This window comes from Canis lupus, chromosome 11 (assembly GCF_003254725.2).
Source record: "Canis lupus dingo isolate Sandy chromosome 11, ASM325472v2, whole genome shotgun sequence".
NCBI classification, from domain to species: Eukaryota; Metazoa; Chordata; class Mammalia; order Carnivora; family Canidae; genus Canis; species Canis lupus.
In genome coordinates, this window is record NC_064253.1 from 56,112,918 (window position 1) to 56,137,434 (window position 24,517).

Below are 24,517 nucleotides of genomic sequence, written 5' to 3' on the forward strand. Positions count from 1 at the left end.
GCTCCAACATATTCCTGTAATCCAGAAAGCCACCTCCACATACACAGCAATGAACATGCCTGTGCAAGCAGGAGATGAAGGCTAAGGCAGAGTTGTAAACTAACTGCCTGAGTGCTAGAGGAATGATCAACACAAACAGAGTCTATTAGTGAAGTCTTGAAATATTATTGGCAAAGCACTTAAGGCAAAGAACAAAGGAAAACCCCAAATAAGAGACATCAAAGATTTAAGCAAATGGAGTGCTATGCCAGGTTCACAGAGAGATGATTAACCTCATCAATTCTTCCTATTTCATCTCTGAAGTCCGTGAAATCACAAAAAAAAATTTCAGTTTTTTTAAAACATTTAAGCAAACCACCCTAACTTTATATGAAGTTATAAAAGTCCCCAAATAGCTTGTAAAACTTTGAAAAAGAAGAGAAAGGAGGGAGTGATTTCCTCTAACCAGATATTACATACTAAAAAAGCTACTGTAATTAAAACAGTTTGGTACTGGTGAAGGTCAAATAGGTCAACTGAGACTAAATGGAGAACTCAGAAATAAGCCTACATATGTATGGATACTTGGTATATGATAAAGAAATATTTTAAAATAAGGAGAAAATAACTTATCTAGATGGTATTGGAAAGATTGGCTCATTATATGGATAGAGATAAAGTTGGACCCCCCTACCTGACATCATTTATGAAGGTGAACTCAGAATGGATTAAAGACCTTTCTGTATAAGGCAAAACCACAAAGCTAACAGAATAAAATATGAGAATATCTTTGTGACCTAGGAACATGAAAAATTTTATTATGCACAAACCATAATGTAAAAATATGTATGCATATATTGCTGGATTTTACTATATCAAAATAAAGAATTTCTTACTTAGGGGTAAATCTGAAAAAATATGAGCAAAACTTAATACAAAACATTGCTGAGAAAAATGAAGAGAAACTGAAATAAATGGAGAAGTATACCTTATTCATAGGTTATAAGACTAAATATTGGTAAGGGGTCAGCTCTTCCTACACTGATCTATAGGTTTCATGAAATCCCAATAAAAATTCTACTATGCTTTTTTTCTAGATATTGACAACTCAATTCTAAAATTCCTATAAAAATGCAAAGAACCTAGAACAGCCAAAATAAGTTTGAAAAAGAACAAAGTTTGAGGATTAATGTTGCCTGATTTAAAGACTCATTATAAAGCTACAGCAATCATAACAGTGTATTATTGGTGAAATGATAGAGAACTAGGCCAGTGGAATAGAAGAGGGTCCAGAAATGGACACCCATACATATCTAGGCAACTAATTTTTAACAAATTAGATTCAAAGGCAATTCACTGGGGAAAGGATCACTTTTCAACCAATCATGCTATAACAATGAAATATTTTTAAGATGATCTTCGATCTATATTTTGCACTGTATTCAAACATTAATTGAAAATGGACCATAAACATAAGTGTGAAACCTAAATCTATAAAACTTAGAAAAGATGAGAAAATCTCTGTGACCTTAGGATAGACAAACATTTCTTATATAGGAAAACAAAAGGGAAAAATGCTAACTTGGACTTCATCAAACTTCAAAACTTCTTTAAGAAACATTGTTAAGAGAATGAAAAGACAAATCACAGACTAGAAAAATATCCTTGCAAAGTACTTGTATTTAGAGCATAAATACAAGTCTACAGAAATATAATCACATAAATACAAATATATATAAGATATAGAAATGCAAATATCTATACAAATACAATATGTGATAAAGGACTTGAACCTAGAATATATTTAAAAACTCAAAATTCAAGGGGTGCCTGGGTGGTGCAGTTAGTTAAGCACCTGTCTAATGGTTTTTGGCTAAAGTCAGTAATCTCAGGGTTTTGAGATTAAGCCCCATGTCAGTTCTTTGCTCAGAACAGAGTCTGCTTAAGACTCCCTCTCCTTCTGTCCCTCTCTCCTGCTCGTGCTCTCTCTCAAATAAATAAAATTTTTAGAAAGACTCAAGATTCAAGAATAAGAAAATAAAGAACTCAATTTAAGAGTGGGCAAAAGATTTGAAAAATTAAAACAGATATACCAAGGGAAAATAAGCACATAAAAGGATGCTCAACATTAGTCATTAGAAAAATGTTGATCAAAACCACAATGATACCACTTATTATCTAGTAGAATGGCTAATATTAAATAAACTGACCACATCAGTATTTGTAAGGATGTGGAGGAACTAGAAATCTCATATATCCTGTTGATCCGAATGTGAAATTGTATAACCACCTGGGTAAACAGTTTGGTAGTTTCTCATTCAACATTATGCATTGTGTGTGTGTGTGTGTGTGTGTGTGTGTGTGTGTAAAATCTTTATATGCTGTGTATATTAAAGTTTGATTTTTTATCATGTAATATTTTATAATATCCATCCAGTATATCTCATTTATCCATTCTCTGTAGGAAGAAAGTCAAATATACCTTCAATTTCCTGTTACATACATATACAGCATCCCTTTGTACCTTCGTAGGAATTTATCTCCTGGAATGGGATGCTGGACCATAAACCATAGGATGTATGTACATTAAATATGATTATATTGCTTTCCAGATAGCTGACAAGAGTAAATTCCACCCAATAGTGCACAAGAGTTTCCATTTCCCTTCTTTTTGATAATTGCCAAATGGTGATCTTTTAATTACATAATTCTTTCTACATTTATTACTTGGCATATAAGGGAAAGCTTTTCAATCTCCACCTGTTCATTTTTTATTCATTTATTTATTTAATCAGTGTGGGCTCACGGATTTCTATTTTATTCAAGGGATTATAACCAATCAAAATCATTATTTTGGTATTCATATTGTCCCAGAATAGGAGCCCCTTCAAGCTGGTACCTACATTCTTTTGATAAGTCCCATTATTTTTAAAATAGACTTTTTTAAAGATCAGTTTCAGATTTATAGAAAAGTGGAGCAGAAAGAACAAAGAGTTCCCATATACTGCTCTCCACACAGTTTCTCCCTTGAGGTCAGGTAATGAATGAAATTTACCCTTGAGTCCTCAGCATCAAGCATAATAGTTGCCACACAGTAAGTATTCATCTATTTGAAGAAGAAATAATCAATTCATAAATCCAGTCTGAGATAAGCTACCACCCATCAAGTTCTCAGAGATTCTGAATATCCTAATAAACCATAGAGGGATAAACACATTCTCAGAAATGGGATTTTTCCAGTCTTTTGTTGCCAAAATGTTGCCTCATACAGGCTTTATATCTAAACAATAAACTCCACACTTCATCTACACTTGGAGAGATCTTCACAGCCTGACAACCCTCCTAGAATCTTTCCCTCTACTCACAGAGAGAAAAACAGAATGTTTGGAGCCTTTTCCCCTTTCCCTGAAAAGGCATCACATGCATGTCGTCTCTAATTTCTACATATCACAAAATCACATGCTCATAGATCCACAGAGTTAGAACTTCCAAAAATTTTCTGCATTCATCATTTTATAGATGGGACAATGAAGGCCTAAAGAGGTAAAATTATTTCCCCAAGATCATAAAGCAGATAAGCAGCAATGCTAACCCAAGTCTCTTGGTTCCTAATAATCAATTGTCTTACCGATGTTACTACAGTAATAAAAATTAATTCTCCTACCCACATAGAAGCCTTTCAGCCACCGGTTCACTTATAAATTGTTCCAGGATCATTGTTAATAATAATTACTAATATGAATAAGTTTGGATACTAAGTTGTAAAATAACAGACAATCACCCCCCCACCAATATACACACAATTGTTGCTACTGATACAAAACTAAGTGACATGGTTGACCAGTGTCCCATCTAATCAATAGGTCCCTTTGGTTTGTTTTTGGTGTGTGTGTGTGTGTGTGTGTGTGTGTGTGTGTGATTTTTTTCTACAATTTCTATTAGCACTATATAAAAAGGGAAGTTGGAAATGTGAAGGCTCCTATTGTTGTGCAGACATGTGACTCTTGTCTAAATGGCATTACAACTGTTCAGACATTGAAATGAAAGCAAATGTGCGTATACCTATCACATTACATAGGGAAACTAATGTAGGCTGAGTTGCATGTCACCAAATGCCCCACATGTGACATACAGGGAAAATGACATAATCCAAGTATTCGGCAAAAGCAGCCCACAGTAACAAATGCATCATTTCTGAAGAGGAAGAGAGAGCAGATGGCTCAGCAAGCAATTGTAGAACAGCCAGCTTCCCCCTCCGCACCTCCAAAACCAAATTGCCTCCCGGTGTCTCATCCTAGGCCCTGGGGAAACTCAGAGGCAAAACACTCACGTACCACATTAACAGCAGCCCTAGCAGAAGGAGGCTTAGGTCATGGTGCCCTGGGCTTGGACCCAAAGGACCTGTGTTCATAGCCACATTCTGCTTCTTACCTTCCTTGCTACCTCAAACAAGTCACTTACCGTCTTCAAATTTTATTTCCTCGTCTATAATGAAGAATTAGTACAATGCTATAATGTTAAAGGAGATATCGAAATGAAAATGTTTCATTAACTACAAAGTACTCAACAAATATTAGAGTTCATTAATTTTAAAAATGCAGATTAGTTGAAACTACTAGTTGAAAGGCAACCTGAAACCTAATAGCGTATATTGTACACAGTGTTCACAGAACTCCAAGCCTAGTTGACCACAGCTTTATGGTTCCTTTTCAAGAATGGTCAGTGAGTAAAATGTGGCTGTCTCTGTGTTAAAAAGTCACCATGACTTTATTCCTATCACAGGAATGGAATAAATCTCTTTTATTCACTACTCATTCAATAAACATTTATTGAGCATCCACTCTAAGCCATGAACTTGCTAAGTGACAAAAGATATAGTAACTGAGGCTCTTTGGCTACTGATTTTTAAAAGGTAATTATTTCTTTTTCTTTTGCTGCTATTGCTTAAAAGGCAAGCATAGTGGACAAAAAAAATAAATATTTAGCTACATCAAGAAGGCTAGAGACAGACATTTCTTGATGATTTGTGTATCAGCATAAGAAATAATAATGATTTACATTCCTAGCATTTTCTAAAAACTTATTTCATGGATGCTAATTCATTTAATTGTCACACTAGCTCTGTAAAGTAGGAATTATTTCCCACTCTTTGGAACCTGAATGCAAATCCAGCTAGTTTGATTCCAAGTTCAAAACACTCCCCATTATGCCACACTGCCTCTCACTTTAATGCTAAGGGACATTTGGATGGGAAGAGAAAAATATCCTCTGACAAGATAAATCATAATTATTTTCAGTACTCAAGTATAGGTTGTTGGGGCAGATTCCTAGGACTCTACTGTCCTCAAACTTCATAAGTGGTAGAAAAACAACTAAAACAAGCATTAGGAAAACCATAAAAATGAGACTAAGTAATTTCAATAATCTCTTTTGCTACTGTTTTAATCCCACACAATACATTTATTTTATTTGTTTATTCACTGACATTCTGCTAACTGAAGAAGAAACTCCCAAAAGCTGAGACTAGACCAAAATAGTAGAACACTACTAATTGGTGGATCAATAAAGTACTCCATTCTGTTTGCATAAATAGACATTTTGATGGCAATCCTTTGCTTTGATGGCAACCAAAATAGATTAACTGGATCTTTAATAGATGTATATAATAAGAACTGCAGACAATATGCCCTGAAGATTGTCATTCTTGTATTCAGGCAGATGGTAGAAGTGGAGGAAGGGGGAAAGAAGGGAAAGAACATTCCTGGAACAGCTGTTGCATGTGGGCACCATGCTGGGCACTTTACATATTTTAACTCTTTGAAGCTTCGTAATAACCCTAGGTGCAATTTTACAAATGAGGAAACAGAGGCTCAGATAGGGCCCAGTCCTATCTCTTTACCCCACTGTCTTACATTGTCTTTGAAAACAATCTAATGTGGGAGGGCCAGAGCACATGTGTGTTATAGAGGAGCACCCTGGTGTGTTAGAGATGAGCACTCCTTAGAATTCAAGTCATGAGGTCCCAGGTGATACCCCTGAGATCCCTCAGCCTGTGCACTGAATAGTCCCAGACAGGAGTAGGGGCAAAGGATAGAGCTTTAGAAATGCAAACTGGGAGGCTAGGGAGGCAGAGAGAGAAATGCAAGATGTGAAAGAACTAGAAAAGTACAAATCCACAGAAGTCAAGTATGTGTTAAAAAGGAAGTCAGGACAATAAGAATAAAGGCTAAGAAATGATCTCAGGATCAGGGACTGAGTCTTTATTATCCTGCAAGACAAGAAGGTCAGTAAAAGGGTGGAATTTATTTTTTTAATGATCATAAAACATAATGTTGCATTTTATGATAGAAAATTGGGAAGCACGTAAAAGGATAAAGAAATTAGGCCTAGGCAGGGCAGAGTGTGGAAGGTAGGGGTGGGGGAAATCACATAATTCCACCCTGACATGATTAACGTTTTTCAACATTTTTGTATACTTTCTTCTAATCCTTTGGGAACTTTTTACATAGTTGAGATCACACCGAATACGTAATTTTATATGTCATTTTTAAAAATTTAACATTTTCATTCATCTGCCCAGTCTTTACTAACTCCTATAACTGCTTAAGCTCACATTCTAGTGGACATAGAGGGTAAGGTCAATGTTGTATTCTTTTTGTACATTTCCATAGAACTCGGCACAGTCATTTACAGATAGTAGGTATTCAAAAAATATTTACTGAGTAGAACATGAACACCAGTACATTCTCATCAGCCCTTAATTTACCATCCTCTTCCTGCTGGGTCTATCATTTATTTTATGGTATATTGTGTCTGCTCTCAGGCTGCTTTATTTTCTCTATTTCAGGCATGGATGCTACCCCTAACTAGATAGTCTGTCCTATGAGAAAGAAATCCATATCTTGCAGTTCCTCCTATGTCTTCTATTTCCATCTTCACCAGCAGTGCCTACCATTGTGTTCGTTCTACAGAAGACAATTTAATTTAATTAAATCTAATTTAATCTCATTAAATTATAAATAGATTGCAGCTTTTAAAAATTCAGAACACATATGTCTTGATGATACTTCTCCTAACACCAAGAGAGCCTTGAATTTTTTTCCTAAGTTTCACTCCCTAGTATCAAATCCTCTTTATGCCTTCTTTCTCCCCTTCTTTTCCCCTTACAGTAGACTGAAACTATATATAGGTGTGTGTGTGTGTGTGTGTGTGTGTGTGTGTGTGCATGTGTCAGAACTGGAAAATTCCCATAACCATAAACAATGTAGAAATCAGAAACTAGAACATGATCTTTCTTTGTACTCTTGATAAGTCATCTAAACAGAATACTTCAAACTTCGGCTGAATTGAATAAAGTATCCAGAACAAGGAAGGAAACATCATGCTCTGCTATGGAATGCCCAGTAATCCTAGGAATACTGCATTCAGTTCAAAAGACAAACATGGCAAAAGAAAATTAAAAGGAGAATAATGTCCAAAGTGAAATGCCCAGGAAGGTGATGGGTCTCAAAAACATAAGCAGTTATCAAGGGAGCCGGTTTTCATGTAGGAGATAGATTCAAGGACATAGGAACTTTTAAGACATGGAAAGTCCTTGACTTTTCTCTAAAGGAGATGGAAAGCGAAATTTGAACAGAAGAATGACATGATAAAACTAAGGTTTTTGGAGGATCACTTTGTGGAGAATAGATAGATTATAACAAGGCAAGAGTAGAAAGTAGCCTGAGTAGGAGGCTATTGCAAAAATTCGGAATTCATGACTCCAAAGGGTAAAACCTCCATTGTGTGGAAGTCGTAAGCAGGCATATGGTATGTGCTGACTCAGAAGGCTGTCTGCCATCAGAGGTGTACAAGTTGAAAACCAGTTGGCAAAGATATTACAGAGGTTGGCCTGATAACCTAAATGTCATTTCCAACATCAAGACTCCATGACCATTGTTTATAATCTACCCATATCTTCAGCTGGCCTACGAACTCCACAATCATGTTTACAATTTATTTCTGATTGTAAAAGCACAATATAGTCATTGTAGAAAATTAGAGATTATAGATACAGGTAAGTAAAAGAAAAAGAAATAAAAATTCAGGCTTAACATACAGAGATACTCACTGTTAGAACCTTGGTATGTATCCTTCCATTATATTTTCTTGGCACATGCATCTTTAGGTAGCCAGATTATAGAAAATGCAGATTTTTTCCCCAAGTAAATGAGATTATTATCTTTATGGCTTTTTATAATCTCCTTTTAAAATTAAATATATGGTGATGACGTTCCCCTGTCAATTTATATTTTCTTCCAGAATCAGAAACCCCCTATAAATAGCCCCTATAAAAGCCCTGAAGTAATGGGTAATATAAATAACACAGAAACTGGCAGGGTATACGTAGTCTTAGGAGATCTTAATGATGAGATAATAGCTTCCTCATGAGTGTGTCTCCCACCTAGGTTTAAGAGGAATATTTTCAACCATCTCCCTTATAATATTGCACAATCTTCTCCCCGTTTCAACTCCTTCCCTCCATCATCATAACAAGCTATATCCCATGTCAAATGACAGGAACATAACCAGAAAAGAGTGAAGGAATGCCCTTCATCCTAATCGAGCCTCAGAGGTCTTATCTGACTTTTCCCTTGTTACATCTGGGCATCTTATGATATTAAGGCAGTCACTCATGAGCCTTAAAAGTTTCCAAATAACCCTGAATTTTATTCATCACCTCAGCACCAAGAGTAACACTCAGGTATTTCCTCAGATACAGCATTTGTAATTTATTCAACAACAAATATTTATTGAGTATCTAATATGTGCCAGGCACAATATTTGGGGTAAACCAGTAAACACCAAAGAAGAAAAATCTCTGCCCCAATGGAGCTTTCATTCTTGTTCGAGGAAACAGACAATAAGAAATAATTATGTATGTTAGCTGGTGGTACCACCGATAGAGGGAAAGAAAACAAGGAAGAAGACAAATAGTGACAAGAAGGAGGAAAAGGATTGTGATTTTAAATAACATGGTCAGGAAAGTCCTTGACACAAAAGACTGACAGAGTGGAGGGGTGAACCATGAGGACAGTAGAGAAGAGCATTCCAGACAGTGGCCTGAAGCAGGAAACTACTTGGGCATATTCTAGGAACACAATGGAGGAAACTACTTGGGTAGAACAGAAGGAGGAATGGAGTAATCAAAGATGAGGTCAGAAAAGGTAGCCAGAGGCAAGGTCACACAGACTCTTATATATATATCATGGAATTCTTCAACTTCTTTCTGAGAGAGATGATAACCATTGGTGAATACTGAGCGGACAAGAGTGACAAGACATGACTTGGGTTTTTGGAGAATTATCTTATTGAAAATAGATTGTAGAGAAAAGAATGGAAGCTGTAAGACCAAGGAGGAGGCTGGAAACATTGGGAGATAGTGGCTGGGACCAGAGGATGAAGGTGTGGATGGGAAGAGTCAGTCAGATCCCGCATAGATTTCAAAGATATAGCCTCAGGATATCGTAACAGTTTTGACATGGGGTATGAGAAAGATGAGTCAAGGATGTCACCAAAGTTTCTAATTCCTGGAAACTGAAAGAATAGAGCTATCATTTACCTGACAGGGGAGCACTGTGGAAAGAGCAGGTCTGCAGGGGGGTTATTTAGGAACTCAGCTTCAGACATCTGACTTGAGCAGGTTCAAAAGTGGAGGCATTAAATAAATAGTTGGATATGTTCATCTGAGACTTGGGGAGAGGTCAAGTTAGGAATTTGGGAATTACAGGCACATAGATGATATCAAGAGCCATAGACTAGAAGAGATTACCAGTAAATGTAAATAGAAAACAAACAGGTCCAAGAACTGAACACAGGGGTCAGTATTTAGAGGTCAGAGCCTATGTGAGGAACCAGTGAGGGAGAAAAGGCATCAGATAAATACCAATATGCATAAATCCTTCATGCTAACTCCTGAGGAGGTGTGAGTGAAAAGTTCTAAGAAAAAGGAAATTACACATCATGAGCTTGGCAACCCTGAGATATGTAAGATGATACAGGACTGTAACAGTGTCCAATCCTGATAAATGAAAGAAATATTGACCAGAACAGATTTGATCCCTACCACTTAATGGCAACTTCAGAACAACCCTGTTAATTCCAGTTAAAGTCACTTCCAACAATGTCCATCTGCAGTGTATGAATATATAAACAATGTAATCTTAATGATTGCATAATATTCCATTATGTGAATATAAAATTACCTCTTTATTTAAACAGCTTCCACATTCTGGGCATTTATGTTTTTATATCTCTTGGCTATTTAAATAATACTTTAATGAATATCCTGGCAAACACTTCTTTGTAGATAATCATTTCCTTAGAATACATTGCTGCAAGTATAATTACTAGATTAAAAGTGGTACACATTTTATAAAGATTTTTAGTATATATTTCCAGATTAGCCTCTATGAAGCTTACACCAATTTACATTCCCACTAACAGGGTATAAGTGTCTTAAGAATGAGACATAATAAAGCTAGCCCATGAAGCCAACAATCTAACTTTTAGCAGAATGGACAGCCTTCATCTGATTTTTTTTCTAGCTTCTAATATCTAGATATCCCATTGTTTTTTATTCTGGCTTTAGACCTTGGACTTGAGATTTTAGGGTCTCCTCCTAACCCCATCCCTGATTAAATTGTTCCAGGGATCTTTCCATGCCCTGATCTTCCTTACCTTTGGTGACCCCATCCCTGTTCCAGATGGGGTACAATCATATTCCTGCAACAGTTCGGCACACCTCAAGGTTTTGCCTCATTCAAGCTCCAGGAACACCAAGAAAGAAAACCCACCCATCACAGTCCCCTCACACTGAGAATGGGGAGAGGTAGTTGGAGACCATCTGTCTTCATTGCTCATCTTCTGTGGACCCCTTCCAAAAGCTTGTCCACCCACAAAAGCCTTTCTTTATTCTGGCCCAAGAAGGACACCAATGTTCCCCACTCCCATGACCCTGTCCAACCTCAGTGACCTGCATCAAGAATAACAAGACAGAGTATCACTTCAATAATTACCTCACCTGAGACTTACAGTGACCCTATGAAGAACATATGTATACGATCATCTCACATGCACTCAAGAACTAGGAAAAGCTTCCACTTTTCAATGAAATGTCTTACTTCTAAAAGAACAGTGCTTATTGAGATAAATGAAAAGAGGGTGGTTGTTTTAAATCAGTATGACTAATGTTAAAAAACAGCTGGTAAGGAATCCTAGGTAATCACACACTCACAAGCTACCAACTGGGAACATTACAGTGTCATACCTACCATAATTTAGTTCTCCCTCCCCACGTAGGCACTCAGAGTGGCAGCTGTGAGCCTGGGCTTTGCACGTTAGAGACCATTAGGCAAAGCAGCATGATTCATCATCTTCTGCTTGTGTTATTTTAACTTAGTCATTTGGGGGCAGATCTTCTGAGGCACTAACAATAGTCTGAGACTAGATTGATTTTCTTCCTTAAATAACTGGTGGATTTTTTTTTTTTTTTTTTACTGTTGAAATTTCTACCATTTTACAGAAAGGTGCATAAAATCTTGGAAGTGGAAGGGAATATGGAGGTCACCTAGAACAATTTCTCACCTGGTTCACCAAACTATCCTTTATAATATTCCCAGCAAATACACAGACTCTCCGTGATTTCTTCCAATGATAGGAACCTCACTACGCATAAGAGAGACAATTTTTATTTTTCAGATAGCTCTCATTAAAATATTTTCTTTAATGTGTTCCTATACAATGAATCATTGATTTTTCATATTTCCTTCTAGATTAATCCAGGAAGAAATTATTCTCTTATCCATATAATACCTCTTCACCTATATATGGCTTTGTCTTCTCATTTCCAAGATAAGCATCTGCAGTTTCCCTTAATTTTCCTTTAGAATCCTCAGCATCCCAGATACTCACCTTCGATTGAGTATCTCTCTTGGAAAATGGTGTAAAAATTTAACACAAGGCTCCAGATGTGATCTAACCAGGGCATAGCACAATAGGACTCTGTGGGCACAATGCTTCTATAGATGCAAATTCAGCTTTCTTGGAAGTCATGTCACACTCTTAATCCATCTGAGTTTACAGTCACAGATGCTCCTGGGGTCCTTTTCAAACAGTCTGCTTTGCTTTCAGGGTGTTCCTGGTTCTATAACTCAAGGATTTGCTTTTTAACCTAAATCTACTATTTTATATACAATTAGAGCTACAATTTTATCTTTATCTTGTTCATACATTTCAGGTATGAAGACCACTTAACTGTATCCACTTCCCTCCCAAATTTTTGTTGTCCAAAAGTGAGGAGTGTATTCTGTGGTTTCATCTTTGATGATTATTCGGGGCATCCAAGGATAGAGCAGAGCATTAGAGACATCAGTCCTTTAATGAATGATCTTTAGAGAAGTTTTATAAGTCAATCTGTTGAACTAGAGCCTAATGGTAAAAGTGTTCCCCCAATTACCAGAGAATTGCATATCTTGATAGCATTCTCATGACCCCTGACCCTCAATTTCCTATAGAATTTTTTTTTTTTTACCAGATAGTGCTTTGGCCCATACAAAGGTACTTCACAAAGAAGCAGCCCTTGAAACTCACCACTGCATTTCATGTGAGGATGTACTGAGCAGATGGTTTACTATATGACATATGTCCTCTTTACGAGAACCCACAGAAGTTTCTCTCTGTTCTCAGTACTGTTTTTCTTTCTTATAGACACTTTTATTTATGATGTTTCCTCTTTGCACGGACTATTAGGAAACCCACAGCAAAATCTGAAAACCACCTCTAGAAAATATACAGAGTATGGAATAACAGAAATCTCACAGCATACATTTCATGGACTAACCACACACTATGGTTTCATCTTATTCTAACATTTACTCTAATTTCCTCACTTCTTTATTTTGAGGGGGGAGGAAAGCTCATCTTACTGAATTTTATGTATTGTTAAAGCCACCAAAAGTCTTTTTAGAACAAAGAAAAAGATGGAAGATAGGTAGATAATCCAGACCACATTTCTCTAAGTATTTTATCTACAAGGATACCATGAGGATTTTGTCATAGGCTTTGCTGCATCAGATTATACTGCCTGCAGCATTGATGTGATCCACAGGACTTACAATAATTTAGTCCTGGCCCTAGTGAATACACACTAGTTCCTAACAATCATGGCTTTCTTTTCTAAATGCTTACAAATCCTAAGTATAGGTGCATTTTCAGAACTTTTCCAGAGATTGATATCAAATAACTGCTCTATCATTTGGTGGGGTAGGCATTGAGAGTACATATTTTGTTATTCCTTTAGAAATTTGGAATATTTGCTCATTCCAAGTTTTTTTTTAATCTCTCCTATCCTCCATGTCTTATCAAAGATCACTGATGATTGCTGTGAGTTATTAACTGCCAGTTCTTTCAGCATTCTGGGGCAAATAATAAATGCAGTGAACTTTATATGTAAGCCCAAGAAAAATTAGGCATCATTCTTTTCAGAAAAAGTTTAAAGTATGTTACAAGCTGTTAGAGTGGTTAAATTATAATAATTAGTATTTTGTGCAAATGATTTTACCTCAATTAGAAACCTTAAAAGAGAGGAGTAGGAGATGTTAGGGAATTAAAATTTATTGAGTACTCACCATGTACAGGTTCCATGCTAGGTGGTTTATGTATTTTGTTATTTCACATACATAATAATCCTATTATTTCAGGTATTGTCCATTTTACAGACAAGAAAACTAGGTTTTAAGAAGTTAAGTAACTGCCCTAGATCACAAAGATAAATTGCAAAGCTGGGTCTTGAGCTGAAAGCCCATGACTTTCTCCCATATCAGACATGTGAAATTGTGAGGAGTCACATAAAAATGGTTAGCTAGTCAAGACTTTTACATGATGGGAAAATGACAACCATGAGATCTGTACCTTCCTTGGCAAACTTGTTCCTTCAGTCTTATTCCTTCTGGAGCTAAGAAAACCTACATGAAAGAAAAATTTTGTGTTCCTAAGAAAATCACAAAGAAAATATTCTTTTACCAGAGTACTAAGAGCTGGCAAGGTGATTCATACTGAAGGCTGAGTGAGAAACTCTCTTAATAACAGTTAAGCACTCATGTCTAAGTATGAGAAAATAAGACAATGTCCTTAGAGCAGAGTGAAGAAAGAAAAAAAAATTAGAGGTTACATCAGGCAATGACAGATTATAGTTAAAGCTTAGTTAAGAAAAAGGTATCTATACTTAGCTGCTTATATTTCTTTAAATTTGCTTTAAATTGCAGCTGAAGCCATAACATTAGGGTGTACAGAAGGAACAACAGATCCAACAGACTGGAATAAGTTCCAGATTATCTCTCCTTTCATAATTTTTTCTGGCTAACTCTAGTGCCCGACTCCAGGTGAGAAGTTTGGGTCATTGAGTTTGTATAGCATACCCTCTTAGCACCTAGGAGTAAAGCAAAGAAAAAGTATCATCTAAAATAGGGATTAATAAAGAGTTACTATGTAACATTTTGCATAACTTTCTATAGAAGTCACCCATCTTAAGAAGATTTTGTAAATTATTGTGAAGAAGAATAATGTGGTTGCCCGAGTCCCTTTAGACACCAGAGTATTTCCTGAATTCATTCAAGGCAACTAGAACACATTTCTAGGAAGACTTGACAAGAATGCAACAGAGGTAAAGACAGTGACAAATCCAATTGTCCTGTAACTCATCTTGCAAACATTTACTCCAGATAAGGGACAAAAAAAATGAACTGGATCACAAATATCAATTCACCAGTTTTTATCCAGCAGTATACAAACAAGATGTTTTCATTATAGATGAGCAATGTTATTTCCTTACATAGAACCATATCTACAACAGAAGGGGCAATCCAACCAGATAATTCTGCCTACCAGAAATAGCCCTTTAAGCATACAGTTTTCTGCTCTAATTTTTGTCCCTTCCTATTCCAGCTATTCATAATAAGGTCTTCACCCAATCAGATCCACACCTGGTGAGACTTTGGCAGTCCCATCCCATTGGCTATAGCCTGGTGGAACCCTACTATAGGTCATTCAGTCCCTAACCTGAGGACCTGGTACCTTTCATCACCTTTTTCTGGTAGCAGCTACCACTAGAGAAGCAATAGCCCTCATATTTTGAGTATCTACAACACACCAGTAGGCATGGGGTCCAGCTAGCTTCATAATTAATCTCAATTAAACTTTATCACAATCCTACAAGTTCTTTAATACTCTCAATTTAAAGATGAGGAAATTAGGTCAGAGAACCAGGATGTGGCTGAAATAGAATTGAAACCTAGGTCTGTCCAACTCTGAAGCCTGTACTTTTTCCAATATGTCACACTGCTCCTCTAACTACAAGCAGAGTATCCTCTTCCTCTGCAGCACCCACTCCTTTCCCTGATCTTTTTCCAGTGGTAAGCACCATGAATCTACCATAACATAGCTCTTCAATCAAGCAGGATGCTTTTATTGTCACACTACAGTTCCAAGTACTAATAAACCTAACCCAAACTGGGTTAAACAATCAAGGGGGTCTATTTAGTTCATGTAACTAGAAAGTCCAGATGTAGGGAAGCAGCAAGCATACATTCCTCAAGACTCCAGTCCCCTGTCTCTGACATTGTGTTGGCTATGCTTGACTCCACAAGTTGGCTTTGCAAGATGGTTACAAGCAACAGTTTCAATCCTTACATATAGGAAAAAGGAAGTGTCATTTCAGAGAACCATCAAACAAAAGTACTGAGGTTCATTCTGATGGAACTACCCCCAGCCCTCCACCCCCACCCCACTTAAATTAGTTTCAATGGCCAGGGGCAGTAATACTAAGGAGACAGTGGCTGCCTTGGGTCTACATTCTTCATTTCCAAAACAACTCCTGATTGAAACATTCTAGCAAGAAAAGTAAGAGAACCCACTGGTTCTCAGCCCTGGTTGTATATTAGCATCTTCTAGTGAGCTGTGTAAACACTACCAATTCTCAGGCTCCAACCTCGATCAATTCATCTCTAAGGGTGATGCCCTAGTATCTGTAATTTTGTTCAATTCCCCCAGTATTTGGAATGTGCAACAGAATTAGAAACTACTGGTTTACATTAATCAAACCCCGCTAGAGTTAGCAGCCAATCCCACTGACACCCTAGCTCCTCCAGGAGAAGTGGAATGAGTGAGATGAAGGGGGAAAGAGGAAGTCTCCACGCCCTCTACAGCATTTACCAAGCTGTGGTAGCTGTACCTTATTTTAATTGTGTCTCTCTCCCTCTAGACCATAAACTCCATGTCACAAACTGTGACATAAACATTATGTCAACATTACTCATCATTTTATCCCCAGAACCTAGCATCTAGGTTCTGGCATCCAGTAGTAAATGACCACTGGAAATTTTTCTTGAGAATGAAACTCAAACTCTATTAGACTGGCCTTGCAAATGAGCCCTATTATCCTTGAAATGAGTCAGGCATCTCCTGCAGATTAATCTTTCAATGTTCATTGTCAGTCCTCCTCCACCCCCACATACACACTTGAAACTCTCAGGGGTTCTCTTCTGACTTTGTTGTAAGCTTTAGCAACTTTGCCACATGTTAAAGGTTCCCTACAGTTTATCCTTCATCTACCTCTCCAGTCTCATCTCTGAGAATTACTTGTACTTAGAAGACCTCATATTTATTGAACTCCTCTCAAATGCATACTACCTATAAGAAGCTCTGTTTAATTTTTTTCTTTTTGCCAATATAGAGCATGACTATAAAATAACCTATTTTATTTTCCCCTCTTCTTTTAAATTCAAAACCAATTTAATTAACATAAAGTGTATTATTAGTTTTAGAGGTAGAATTTAGTGATTCATCAGTTGCATATAATACCCAGCATTCATTACATCAAGTGCCCTCCCTAATGCCCATCACCCATTTACCCCATCCCCCCCAGCAACTTCTTACACTGTTGCTGGGAATGCAAACTGGTACAGCCACTCTGGAAAACAGTATGGAGGTTCCTCAAAAAGTTAAAAATAGAGCTACCCTATGACCCAGCAATTGCACTGCTAGGTATTTATCCAAAGGATACAGACATTAGTGATTCAAAGGGGCACATGCACCCCAATGTTTATAGCAACAATGTCCAAAGTATAGAAAGAGCCCAAATTTCCATCAACAGGTGAATGGATAAAGATGTGGTGTATGTATGTAAATATATATGAATGAATATTACTCAGCCATCAAAAAGAGTAAAATCTTGCCATTTGCAATAATGTGGATGGAATTAGAGGTTATTATGCTGAGTGAAATAAGTCAGTCCAAGAAAGATAAATGCCATATTATTTCACTCATATTTGGAATTTAAGAAACAAAACAGATGAACATAAGAGAAGGGAAGGAAGGACAAACATTATATGTTCTCATTCATTTGGGGAATATAAATAATAGTGAAAGGGAAAATAAGGGAAGGGAGAAGAAATGGGTGGGAAATATCAGAAAGGGAGACAGAACGTAAAGACTGCTAACTCTGGGAAACGAACTAGGGGTGGTAGAAGGGGAGGAGGGCGGGGGGTGGGAGTGAATGGGTGACGGGCACTGGGTGTTATTCTGTATGTTAGTAAATTGAACACCAATAAAAAAAAAAAAAAAAAAAAAGAGAAGGGAAGGAAAAATAAAATAAGATGAAATCAGAGAGGAAGACAACCATAAAAGACTCTTAACTATAGGAAAATGACCTATTTTACATTTAAAAATTGAACTGATGTTCTGTGCAAAGCAGTCTTGAATTGTATGACGGATAATAACAATAAAAATAATATAACCAACATTTTTACAGCTCTTGTATAAGCAAGGTAATGCTCTTAGCACTTTATATGTTATATATTACCTCATTTAATCATCCCAATAATCTTAGGAGATGGATATGAGTATGATCCCTAGTTTCCCAGATGAGAATACCGAGGCACAGGGAGACTAAATGACTTATTCAAAGCCATACAGCTAGTACATAGCAAATCCAGGATTTAAGACCAAGTTATCTGGCTGCAAAATCCAGGAATTTAACTGCTACAACTCTGAGGTGCCACAAGAGGCTAAACTAAGATGATGGCAATGGAAATGAAGGGAAAGAGTCATCTGTGTATTCACTGAGATCTATTAGAAAGGAAAGAACAGTGAGACTTCAACAGTACCATGGCTTACAACTGTTATCATGAATATATAAATACTACTGTAAAGGACAATAGAGAAATCTTGTCAGATTATAGGCATCCTTAAAAAATGAGCTTTTAACCGATTTTATATGATCTGAAGATTAATAATATCCAGGGAGCTGCCTAGAAAGGGTGTGAAGGTGAGGGTAGCAGGGGTCAGAACCATATGAGAATCTGAGGATCAGGGCCCCATAACCACTGTTATCTGAGTCAGAATAGGACTCAAAACTAAAAAATTCAACAACAAAGTCAAGGTCTCAGAGGCCCAGCACATGTGGCATGCGTCCTCTTGAGAGAGGCCCCTGGATTTCAGAAGTCTAGAAATGTGCATAGAGAAATAAGGCAAAACACAGCAGGTGATGCCAGCTGGAACCTTCTCTGTTTTATTCATGCCTCGTTGGCAGACGGCTGGTTCCCAGGAGGTGGCTGAGTCTCACAAGGTTCAGATGTTAAAGGAAACAAATAACTAATTGTGCTGAACCTCAGCTTGGATTCATTCTGGGGTGTGGACAAGCGTTTGTGTCTCTAGAGCTTGCAGTGAAGTGGAAAGCATGTATTAGCCAGCTTGGTGATCTGAATTGAACAGAATAATTGAACTGTTGCCAAGTCTGTGGGTGACTAGATGTCCTGTGTGAGCCTGGACAGTCCTGAGAAATCGTAGTAATTATCAACCACGGCCTACATTTGAAAGATAAGGCATGTCCCTCTTTTCCCCTGGTAAGACCTTATGCATCTCTCTAAACTTAAATGTAAGTTAAATTCTCATAGGACCTATGTGTTTTTTCATCTTCCACATTCTACCTGGATGAGTAACAAGTTTACTCCTGCCTATCAAAGAACATTTCCCTTTTATTTGCTTTAAAACTACCAATATCATGCACCAAGCCCTCCCTCCTCTTCTAGTTCAATTCAGAGAGGCTAGAATTAGAACAGTTTCTGATCTCTCTCCTGTTTGTAGGAGCTTATGCTCCAAGTTGGACAGGTGAATAGAGAAGGATTAAAAGGTTATTCCCGGCCTTCAAGGAACTCCCAAGTCACTGGGGATACAGACACAACTTTTTTATAATACGAATTTATGATAGTGGTACAATTAAAATAACATGAGATCTCAAGTGGTGATTCCATTCATTATATGGTAGGGATGTAAGGAAGCTTCCTAGAGGAGACAACTCTCAGATTAATCTTAAAGATGGAGTAAAATTTCAACAGGAAGTAGGAAATGATAGTTTGAATCCTCTGAGGTTCCTTTAGAAATAAGGTATGATATGAATACAAAATAAATATTCAAACTGCAGGATGTGCAGAGACCTATATGAAGACATACAAGAGGTGGTAGGAATTCAAGATTGCAACAACAGACATGGAAGCTACATACTTACAGAGAAAAGCAAAGCCATGGATGTGTATATGACATGGCAGGAGTAGAGAGTCAGAAGGGCAGGCTGAGCAATCTTGGGGATCTTGGGGGACACCTGAGTTTGAGGCAGAGACAAAAGTGGAGCCAGCAACATGGGCTGAGGAGCACTGGTCAGAGGGAATAGTAAATTAGCAGTATATCGACAAGAAAAGGGCTCCTGAAAAAAAAAAAATCATATAGGATCAAGATTGGGAAGAGGCCATAGGATTTGACATTGTGAAGCCACTGTCAACTTTCTTAAGAGTAGTCTCAGTAGGGTAGTGAGGGTGGAAGTCAGATTGAAATACAATAAGAAATGAAAGGCAAGTGAGGGAGTTTTGATAGATTGATTGATTGATTGATGTAAGTAAATGGGGTGAAGGAGATATGGCATCTTGAATGGAAGACAGTGGCTAGGCACTATGTATATCAGTTGAACCAACTGATTTCTCACATTTTTAGAGTTTATAGTCTGAGAGAGAATTACAACAGAGAGTGTCAAGATGGGGGAGTTACACAAATGAATAAGTTATTTATGGAAGTTAACATGAGTTATAGGTTTAGAATTTTAGTAGGTGTTGTGGATTTTTATTGTTTTCTTTGCCTGGTTCTTCTTTAGGAAAATCACACTTCTTTCTCTGATGAAATATAGCTGCTCTACTAATGATTGCAATGAAGACTACCAATCTTAGTGTGCCTACACACAGTTGTTGGACCAAGTGACGAGTATGTAACCAACCAAGCTGATCAGAGTCCTTACTAGGATTTTTCAAACAGGAGCTACAAGAAGAGACTGAGTTCCTCTCATAAGACAAGGTTAAAACATAAGCCTGGAAGCTGCTAGTAGCTACGTTTCATGTCTAGTGGGGAAAAATTAAGAGTGAGAGAATAAATCCAACACAGAATGAGAAGCAAAAAAATAGCAGATAAAAAGAAAGAAAGAGAGAGAGCCCCACAGATATTCCAGTCCCTAATTCCAGAGGTTCCTAAGGCCCAACTGGATCCCCACCCATCTTGCACTTCTGTAAGCCTCTCAATAAATCTCCCTGTTCATGTAAACTAGATGGATTCCTATCACATGCAGTCAAGAGGCCTGACTATTATGGAAGAATTGGTAAAGGGCAAATAATTTTTTTTGGAATTTTTTTATGGGTTCAAGGTTAAGAAGTTAGGGTTAGAGTCAGGGTTAGGGATTAGAGTATATGCCTAGTATCCTGCAGTTCAGAGACCTCTCTAGACAATAAAACTCCAAACTTCTGCTGGAGTGAGAATGGACATGGCAGCCATCTACTGAGCTGAGGCAAGGAGGGGGATTTGAGCTCTAAATACTCTTTAAATAGATATTCAATTGGTCCTTCTGTTTTTATTTCTACCCTCACAAGGGGTGATCAATTTTTAGGAGTTGCTGATTGAAGCAGCCTAGGTGGTACAGTTGGTCAGAGTTGGACTCTTGATTTCCACTCAGGCCCTTATCCCAGGGTTGTGGGATCGAGCCCAGCATGGTGATCTGTGCTCAGCACAGTCTGCTTTGGTTCACTCTCTCTCCATCTGCCACTTCCCCACCCCTCAATGCTCACTTGCTCTTGCTCTCTCTCAAACAAATAAATCTTTTTTTAAAAATATAAGTTATCAATTGATGACAATATTTTCAAGATTTCTTTTAGTTGACAATCGTATAGTAAGCTGGAGTTGGAAGAAGACGGCATAGACAAAAAATTACATGGTAGAAAACTTGTAGATACTATTAGATATATAACACTCACTAGAAGATACTCAGTAAATGTTTTAGAGGCAGAATAGAGTAGGTTTATGTACCCAGACTTTGGAGTAGACTGCCTGGGTTAGAAGTCCGGCTTCACCACTTACTAGCTGTGTGATCTTGGGCAAATTTTCCTTTTTATTGTGGTGAAATACATATAATTTAAATTTGCCATTTTAACTGTTTTAAAGTGTGCAATTCAGTGACACTTGGTATATTAATGATGTAAAGCCACTATCTAATTTCAGAACATTTTTATCACGCCAAAAGGAAATCCCAAATCCATCAAGCAATTGTTCCCCATTTTTCCCTACTCCCAACACCTGGCAACCACTAATCTCTTTCTGTTTCTATCAATTTGCCTATTCTTGGACTTTTCCTATAAAAAGAATCATATAGAATGGGGTCTTTTGTGTTTGACTTCTTTCACTTAGTATATTTTCAAGATTCATCCATATTGTAACATGTATCAGTCTTTTATTCCTCTTTATGATTGACTAATATTTCTGGCTGAATAATAATGCATGGGTACTATCCATTTTGCTTATCTATTCATTATTTGATGGACATTGATGTTGTTTCCACCTTTTGAGTGCTGTGAATAATGCTGCTGTAAAGATTTATTTTTTAACTGATTATTTAAGCTTTCTTTATTCATCAACATTAACATCAGGGGTTGAGAAGTATAATTGCTATAGTAACATTCACAACAATTTCATAGGCAGTTTTATTTATTTCAAAAGTTCTCATTACCTAAAGTCTATATATCTTCTTATTTCTGGATCACCTCTAATCCTCTGCATTAACTGGGAGCATGAGTAATGTCAAAGAGTTAAAAATAGAGATTCATTTCTGGGGTGAAGATGGCCAAAGGCTGGTTAGCAAGGCTGCGCCGAGGTGGTTGGTGTTGCTGCTTTTGGCAAAAATCCTAATGAAAACCTCCCGGAGCTGAAACCACCTCATGGACCCATCTGATACACTGGGTCACCAGCTTGCATCTTGCCAATTTTCTCCACTGAATAATAGAACCTGAAAAGTGGGGATGACTTGTATATTTGTTTCTCCAAAGGAGCACACAGGGGGTAGCTCTTCAGGGTTTCCAGGGGCTCCTTCCTATCTATGATTCCAGTATCTGGGTCTGTGGTGGTCAAGATGCACCTGGGGCAAGACAAAACTTTTATCATTTCTACGTTGCCAATGAGGAGTTCATCCCAGGTGTCCTCCTCGGAAGCATCACAGCCTGTCACCATGATATTGGATCTGAACTGGTCCATTTTCACTTTCTTCTCCAGCCTGGTACTCAGAGCCACCAAGGAGGCTTCAGGGAGGACCATGATGGGGCTGCAGTCTGGGTAGGCCAACTGGTAATTCAGTACCACAGGAGAGAAAATTTCCTTCAACCATCTTCCTTTCATGTGCTTCTCAAACTGAACCAGCCTGAAAGCTTCTGTTTTCAAGAAGCTGGTGAATCACTGCGCTGCCTCATCGCCACAGTCCCTGCCCTTAATGTCCATGCCCAATAGCCTGCAATCGTGGACCTTGTTTGAGGGAGGCAGCTTGCTCAGCAAAACCAGCTGGTCCATGCCCGGAGCCTTGAAGATCAGGCGCTCGCCCTCACAGGTGATAGACACCAGTACCAGGCAAGGCTCCTGCCAGGCGGCGACCATGTGCCCATCTTCCTTAGTCACCAGCCAAAACCTCTGACAACTGCAGCATTTTCCTGCTGTAAAGATTTGTGTACAAGTTTTCACCTGAATACCTGTTTTCAAATCTTTGCTTTATAATATAACTCAAAAGCCTCCACCCCAAGATTGCTAGAACTCATACAGCAATTTGGTAGCATGGCAGGATACAAAATCAATGCCCAGAAATCAGTAGCATTTCTATACACTAACAATGAGACTGAAGAAAGAGAAATTAAGGAGTCAATCCCATTTACAATTGCACCCAAAAGCATAAGATACCTAGGAATAAACCTAGCCAAAGAGGTAAAGGATCTATACCCTCAAAACTATAGAACACTTCTGAAAGAAATTGAGGAAGACACAAAGAGATGGAAAAATATTCCATGCTCATGGATTGGCAGAATTAATACTGTGAAAATGTCAATGTTACCCAGGGCAATTTACACGTTTAATGCAATCCCTATCAAAATACCATGGACTTTCTTCAGAGAGTTAGAACAAATTATTTTAAGATTTGTGTGGAATCAGAAAAGACCCCGAATAGCCAGGGGAATTTTAAAAAAGAAAACCTTATCTGGGGGCATCACAATGCCAGATTTCAGGTTGTACTACAAAGCTGTGGTCATCAAGACAGTGTGGTACTGGCACAAAAACAGACACATAGATCAATGGAACAGAGTAGAGAACCCAGAAGTGGACCCTGAACTTTATGGGCAACTAATATTTGATAAAGGAGGAAAGACTATCCATTAGAAGACAGTCTCTTCAATAAATGGTGCTGGGAAAATTGGACATCCACATGCAGAAGAATGAAACTAGACCACTCTCTTTCACCATACACAAAGATAAACTCAAAATGGATGAAGATCTAAATGTGAGACAAGATTCCATCAAAGTCCTGGAGGAGAACACAGGCAACACCCTGTTTGAACTTGGCCACAGTAACTTCTTGCAAGATACATCCATGAAGGCAAAAGAAACAAAAGCAAAAATGAACTATTGGGACTTCATCAAGATAAGAAGCTTTTGCACAGCAAAGGATACAGTCAACAAAACTCAAAGACAACCTACAGAATGGGAGAAGATATTTGCAAATGACATATCAGATAAAGGGCTAGTTTCCAAGATCTATAAAGAACTTCTTAAACTCAACACCAAAGAAACAAACAATCCAATCATGAAATGGGCAAAAGACATGAAGAGAAATCTCACAGAGGAAGACATAGACATGGCCAACATGCATATGAGAAAATGCTCTGCATCACTTGCCATCAGGGAAATACAAATCAAAACCACAATGAGATACCACCTCACACCAGTGAGAATGGGGAAAATTAACAAGGCAGGAAACAACAAATGTTGGAGAGGATGCGGAGAAAAGGGAACCCTCTTACACTGTTGGTGGGAATGTGAACTGGTGCAGCCACTCTGGAAAACTGTGTGGAGGTTCCTCAAAGAGTTAAAAATAGACCTGCCC

General features: G+C 37.8%; 1 pseudogene; it reads right to left on the bottom strand.

Moving 5' to 3' along the window:
- Positions 1–22,314: 22,314 nt before the first annotated feature.
- The window catches only part of LOC112649719 (mitochondrial amidoxime reducing component 2-like), a 40,947-nt pseudogene continuing 38,744 nt past the window's right edge, over positions 22,315–24,517 (bottom strand).